General features: G+C 36.0%; 1 pseudogene; it reads right to left on the bottom strand.

The window, feature by feature from the left end:
• Positions 1 to 890: 890 nt before the first annotated feature.
• On the bottom strand, positions 891 to 1,264 carry LOC141510252 (activated RNA polymerase II transcriptional coactivator p15 pseudogene; annotated as a pseudogene).
• Positions 1,265 to 7,197: the final 5,933 nt, after the last annotated feature.

Raw genomic sequence — 7,197 nt, 5'->3', positions numbered from 1 at the left:
CTTCAGTTAGTTTTTGAACCTCTTTTTCTACTTCAATAACTCCTTTTTTTAAAGGAGGTCTTTTCTTCAGTGAATTTTTATATCTCTTTTTTCATTAGAACAATTTTATTTTTTAAGGTGTTATTTTCTTCAGGTTTTTTTTTTTTTTGGTGTGTACGTGTGTGTATGTGTGTGCACTCAGCTGTTTGTGTGCTTCTTTTACTAAGTTGTTAATTATCTTTTTGTAATTTTTTGTATCACTTTCATTTCTTTTTCTAATTTTTCCTCTACCACCCATTAATTCTTTCAAGAATTTTTGTTGGGCTTGTGTTCAATTAGTAATTTTTAATTTGAGACTTATAGCTGTTTTTGCATTATTTTCTTTTAAATTTGTGTCTTGGCTTCCCTGCAATATTAGTATTTTTTTTATTATTTGATTTTATTTTACACCAGATGACATAAACAAAGCATTCAATTTTAATAAAGTAAATAGAGAATATACTTCTTTTAAGGACAAGATTTTAGTGTTTACAAACAAGTATTTTACAAGAGTAATATAGATGGTCAAAATCTCTTGCTTAATCCAGCAAGAAACCCCCTGTATCTATCTAGCAGTCAGACTAAGGAGAACTTTTTTTTGAAGACAGCTAAGTTACAGGGTGATGATTTGCTTTTTACCTTTTTTTTTTTTAACTTTAACTGAAGCACAGTATATTCTGCTCCAAACTTTTGCCTTTACTTTGTGTGTAACTCATTGCTTCAATGTGTCAGATCCATTTTTAATGCACATTAAAAAAAAAGGATTCATTCTGAAAATTGTTGGCAATACAATACAATAACTTGAAAAACAAATAATTTAGAAAACAAAAATTGTAAAAAGACTGATTAAAACAACTATAATACTGCAGGTTTCATATGGCTCTGATTTTATATTTTCTTACTGCATCATCAATATCAGAAATATATTCCTTTGTTGACTTCTTTGTTCTGAATTTAAAGAAATACCTTTTCTATCAGATTTTATTTCATCTTCCTCAGTCAACCAATATTCTCTAATATCAATTGGAACTTTTCCTTTAAAGTCCCAAACACTGACATATCATTTTCCCAATCTGGAACATATGATCATCTTGGCTGCTGTTTTGCTTAGATGAAGCTAGTGCTTTAGATTTTTCTCCCATCTTTGTTTATGACTTTTTCTGGAAAAGTTTATTTTTTTCTCTTTGCCATTTTGTCAATTTTCTCTGTCAGAATCACTCCAAGATGAGCTTGAAGAAATGGGCATTGCTCCATTTCTGTGTCTGGAATACTTTGTTATTAACTCTGGAGTGACTCACAGTAGTATAAATTTTTGTGGTTAAATTATTTTTTTGTTGTTTGCTCATTTTCCAGCCTATTTCTTGATTTCAAACTTTATGTTAATGTTGGACTCTGCACAATAGGGGTGAGGAGGCACTGTCCTAAGCATCAAGCTTTTTCATGCTGTTGTTTTCAGACCTGATTATCCAGGACTGCAAGTTTTGGGTGCTTCTAAGGTGGTGAGATATGGGGAGAGGTGTGGTCACTACTCTTTTGTTCTGTCTTCTAGTCTTTTTTTTTTTTTTTTGGCAAGGCAAATGGGGTTAAGTGGCTTGCCCAAGGCCACACAGCTAGGTAATTATTAAGTGTCTGAGACTGGATTTGAACCCAGGTACTCCTGACTCCAGGGCTGGTGCTTTATCCACTACACCACCTAGCCGTCCCCTGTCCTCTAGTCTTTACCCAGGAGCTGCAACTAGGGCCCCTGCTCCCTTGTGATATAACCAGAAGTGTTCCTCCCCACCCTGGAACTGTGACCCCAAACTATGTATGATCAATAGAGTTGCCAGACAGCACCAGTTGTACACAATGCCAGCAAAGGGTCCCTTGTCATCTCTTTCTGGTCAATTGTTTGACCTTATTACCATCTCTGGGCTGAGAGCTCCCAAAGCAGTTACTGCTGCATATGCTCCAGAGAGACCGTCTATCTAGGCATCACAGACCTCTCCTGTTTATCTCCTAAATTTTCTTAGGCTAGAAAAATGTTTCACCCTGACCTTTGGCTGGCTCTCCTGCTCCCAAATTTGATTTGAGGCATTACTTTAAAGTTGTTTGGAGGGGAATATTGAGAGAGTTTAGCTAGGTTGCTTCCTCTAGTCCATCTATTCTGTCTTGGTTAAATATTAGAGTATTTTGGATAAGAGGGACAAGATGAACCTATCACAGAAATCAAAGAATTTGAGAGTTTGGAAGGATCTTGGTGACACCAAGAGAATACAAGCTTTGATAGGAGAGGGATAATTTGATGTCTGCTCATGGAAGAGGAGAGTAGATCTAGATATGACTATGGGAAAGGGAGTGATTCTGAGTAGCCAGAGGGTATCCAGGGTTTCTCAAGGGATAAAGAAGAAAGAGGAAGATGCATCAGGGAGAGGGCAGTGGCAGAGAAGGAGGATGCCAAAGAGGAAGCAGTGTAGGAAAAGAGTGTTAGATCCGGAGTCAGGTGACTTGAATTTGAATTCTGCCTCAGTCACTTGCTACATGTTTATGAACAAATCATTTAATCTTCCTGAGCTTCTCTCAGTTTCTGCATCTACAAAATGGAAATGATGCACATACAACTTACCTCAATGGATTGTTATAAGACCAAATTAGAGAATGCCTGTAAAGTGCTGTGTAAACCTTTAAAAACCCCAACACTGTTCAAACATCAGTTATCATTATTATTGATCATTTTGTCCCTGTCTAGCACTAAATACTTTAAGGTTAATTGACTGATTATTTGGTGGGCTCTCAAAGAGGTGTGAAAATACTTTGCCTATAATATCATTGAATCACTGTCTTCTGTTTTCTTTATAAAGATCAACTAAACAAAGTGTCTTCTTCTTTGAATGTCTTCTATGACCTAGACAACGTAATCATCAGAGCCTTTCTTTTGGACAAGAAAATAGCTGAGAAATGGAGATAAGCAAAAAAGGACTTGCATTTTTACCCAATGCATTTCAAGATACCCTTTCCTGTCTGTGCATGTATGCTAATGGTGATGATGAAGATAATGCTTCATTCCATGACTTCTCCCCTTCGTAGAGTCACAGTTTACATGGAGAGAGTCCAATTCTGGAGGTCTTCTCTCTTTGACTCTCCTAAGCCCTAAAGAGAATCTCCAAAATCAAGTTTAGGGATCTGTTTGTCCTAATTTTTCCTGAATGGAAAGTGTTAATATCTTTTAGTTTTTTTTGCAAGGCAATGGGGTTAAGTGGCTTGCCCAAGGCCACACACCTGGGTAATTATTAAGTGTCTGAGGCTGGATTTGAACTCAGGTACTCCTGACTCCAAGGCCAGTGCTCTATCCACTGCACCACCTAGCTGCCCCCCATGATAACATCTTGAAATTCCGCTGAGGCAAATGAGTATGGGATCTCCTTTATTTAATTAAAAGGAACCCATTTACAGATAGAGGAACACATAATGCACTCAAATTTGAGTAACCTTGGAAGGGGTAATTATAATTTGAAGGATGAGGAGAACTGCCAGAAAAAGATCCCCCTCTCTATGGACCTGTAATGTCCCTAAATTCACTGAAATGGCAGGTCTGATAAGATACATGTTGTGCCATTCCCATCAATCAATGACAACATCATTCTCTCTTGGGGATGCTCTTCATCTACCTTCTATGGGAAGTCTTTCCTGATTCCCTTATAGTGTTAGCAACTTTCCTTTGTTGTTATCCCATGTAAATCTTGTTTATATAAATAAGGCATAAATGTGTGCACATATATATATACATATATATTAGATATAATATATATAGAGAGTGTATGGATATATATGTATAAACATATGCCATGTATGAATATACACATGTATATGTATGTATTGTATATGAATATATATATAGTGCATAGATATATCTATATATGGTGAATGAAAGTGTTTGTGCATATATAAATATATATAGTATATAAATATGTGTGTATATTGGGTATGAATATATATGCACATATGTATATGTATGGTATATCAATATGTGTGTGTGGGTATGAATATACACACACACATATATATACATATATACATATATATATATATATATATATATATATATATATATATATATCCATCTGCATGTTCTCTCTTTTATCAGAGAGACTTAGTGCAATGGATAAAGTCCTGGGTTCAGATAGAGGGTCAGACACTTATTAGTTGTGATTCTGGGCAAGTCAATTAACTTAAAGTCTATCTCATTTTCCTAAATTGTAAAATGGGGATGATATTGACAACTATTTTTTAGTTTTATCATAAAAATAAAAGAAGCTACATTTGTAAAGCATTTATCACAATGCCTGGCATATTGTAGGTCTTTAACAAATCCTTGTTTCCCACCTTCTTTCTCCCTTAGATAGTTTCTTCAAAGCAGGGATTATTTTTTTAAAAAATTCAATGTTTTTGCCTTTCTTGGTATCTCCAGTCTTTGGTACTGTGGTTGGCAGAGGCTTGACTGTCATTTAGCATAATGCCTGCCACATAGCAAGTGATTAGTACATGATCTATGTATCTATCTATAAATTCATCTATATAGGTATCTTTCTATGTAATTGTTATTTAGATATTTGTATATTTCTATGCATGCATGTGAGATCTACTTATGTATGTGCATGCATGTTCGTGTATCTGTGTGTGCACCTAGCATGTATGTACACAAATCTAGGTCTGCACACACACACACACACCTATTCATTCAAGCATGTTTGTGCATGCAAACTCATATATATGTGTATGTATCTGAACATGAAGTTGTTTGTATCTAGGTAGTATGTATCTGACAATGCACCAGGCATGTGTGCATGCATATGTATGCATGAATTGGTTATATATGAGCATTCTTGTGTTTGTATCTAGGTATGCCTGCCTGCCTTCTTATGCATTCAAGCATGTGAATACGTGTATGGGCATGTATCTGCATATATCTGTGCATGCATGTGTGTGTTATTCACATACACATGCATGTTTATGAAGGTACTTGTGCCATGCAGGTGCATCACGTGCACAACCATGCACACCTGTGCATATGCACACATGGATGCCCACAAATTCACATCTCTATGTGTCCATGCATGTATGTCCATGTATGTATACAGGACACACACACTGCATGTGTATACATGAGTAGATGTGTGCGTGCATGCATGTGTATCTGCATCTAGGTAGGTATTGTCTGGCTATGTATGAATGTGTTTGTGTGTCTACCTATATTCACAAGTATATAAGTTACACAGGCATCTATTTTTCTATCTCTCTGTAGCTCATTGTGCAAACCTGTTGGTCCTTTATCTGTTACTTTCAATTTAGATTTCATTTACCATAAAAACCCTGTTGACAAGGAGGATTTTCTAAGCTTCATATTATATTTTATTTAATGTTCATTTATTTTAATGAAGGGAAGAAAAAGAGAGGTGAGTAGGCAACTCTGCTTGGTGATGAAACCAATAAAACAAAATAGGGTGACAGGTGACTGTTGTAAACTTGGGAAAGACTTTTTTAAAAGCCTAGACTTCCCTAGAAAATAAAATGTTAAAAAAAAGGTGAACTGGTAATAATTTCAGGTTTCAAGTGATCAAAATCCTGGCATTTTCTTTCCTCCTTCCTTAGTCCTTTATCTGTTATTTTCAATTTGATTTTTATTTACTTATCACTTTATTTACTTATTTATTTACTTGTATTTACTTAACCAACCCTGTTGGTTAGGAGAAATTTCTAAGCTGCATGTCATATTTTATTTGATGTTCATGTATTTTAATGAATGGAAGAGAGAGACAACTGTTTTAGACAAATGATCTATCTGTTTCATATGAATAGGAGCCAATAGAGCAAAGTAGAGTGACTGGTACTGGACTATTATAAGTTTGGAAAAGAATTACGAAACAATCCAGCTACCTCTAGAATTTTAATATTAAAATGTTAAAAAATGTTTTTAAAAAGTGAGTTGGTAATCATTCCAGTCTTCAAGTAAATATAACCTAGGCATTTTCTTTTCCCCCCTGCCAGGGAGACATTTGGAATGTTGAGATTGAAAAGGAAGCCATAGCCCCAAGAAATGAAGGGGAGTGCCTTGTTTAGACAGAGGAAACATGGCACTGAAGGAGAAATGAGCAGCCAGGGAAGTGCTATTTATGCAGAGGGAGGGAGGGCCACCTGTTCCGGAGCTCTCCCTTTGATTTAGGGAATGACAGGCAACTCAATCTGCCATGTTCATCAGCACCACTTGGTGGTTTATGTGTACAAGGGAGATACATTTAAAATACAAATGATAATTTAGAGAGAAAAGAGCTCACATCCAGCTGGGGAGAGTGAGAAAGGCTTCATGGAGGAGGTTGAGTTTAATCTGGGCATTGAAGAAGTGGGTGGACTGGTGGAACAAGACATTCAAGGTGTAGAGAATGACAGGAGAAAAAGCCAAGAGACAGGAAACTAAGGGATATATTTGGAGAACTGTAGCCTAGTTTGGCTAAAGGGTGGGGAGTTTGTAGAAGATAAGGTAAAGAATAGGCAGGAACCTGATTTTGAAGGACCTTAATGGACAGGTTAAGGAGCTTGGAATTTATTCAATAGGCAATGGATAATCTATTAAAAGGCAAAATGAGATGATCAGACTGTGCAATAGGAAGGTTTATTTGCCAGTACTATCTAAAGAATGGAATGTAAAGGACTAGAGAATAAAGAGAGATGGGGAGACCAGTTAGAAGGCTATTTCAATAGGCCAGGTGAAAGTAATGAAAACTTGAACTGGAGAAATAATGATGGGAACAAAAACATTGAAATGGCACATAGATGACTGGGATCTTAGAGTCCTGAATTCTAGTCTCAGTTTTGCTACTAGATAGATGTTATCATTGGAAATAGATACAGAATTTCAGATTGTGAGATCATAGATTCAGGGAGAAATTTTGTGTGATGTTCTAGCTGTCATAAAAATCACAGATTCAAAACTAGAAGGGATCATTGAGTCCAACCTCCTCATTTTACAGATGATGAAACTGAGGTTCAGACAGATGAACATAGCTAACAAGTGATTTAGAATGAATTTGAATCCCTGTCTTTCTGACTATAGGTCCTATCCACTAAGTGATCATCCAGAGTCTCTTTCAAGACTTTTAAACCAAGGCAGTGAATTCCACCTGTAAAATGTAGTGAATGGATTAG

This window comes from Macrotis lagotis, chromosome 1 (assembly GCF_037893015.1).
Source record: "Macrotis lagotis isolate mMagLag1 chromosome 1, bilby.v1.9.chrom.fasta, whole genome shotgun sequence".
NCBI classification, from domain to species: Eukaryota; Metazoa; Chordata; class Mammalia; order Peramelemorphia; family Peramelidae; genus Macrotis; species Macrotis lagotis.
Note: the sequence above shows the minus strand (reverse complement) of the source record. Positions and strands in the feature narration are given on the sequence as shown.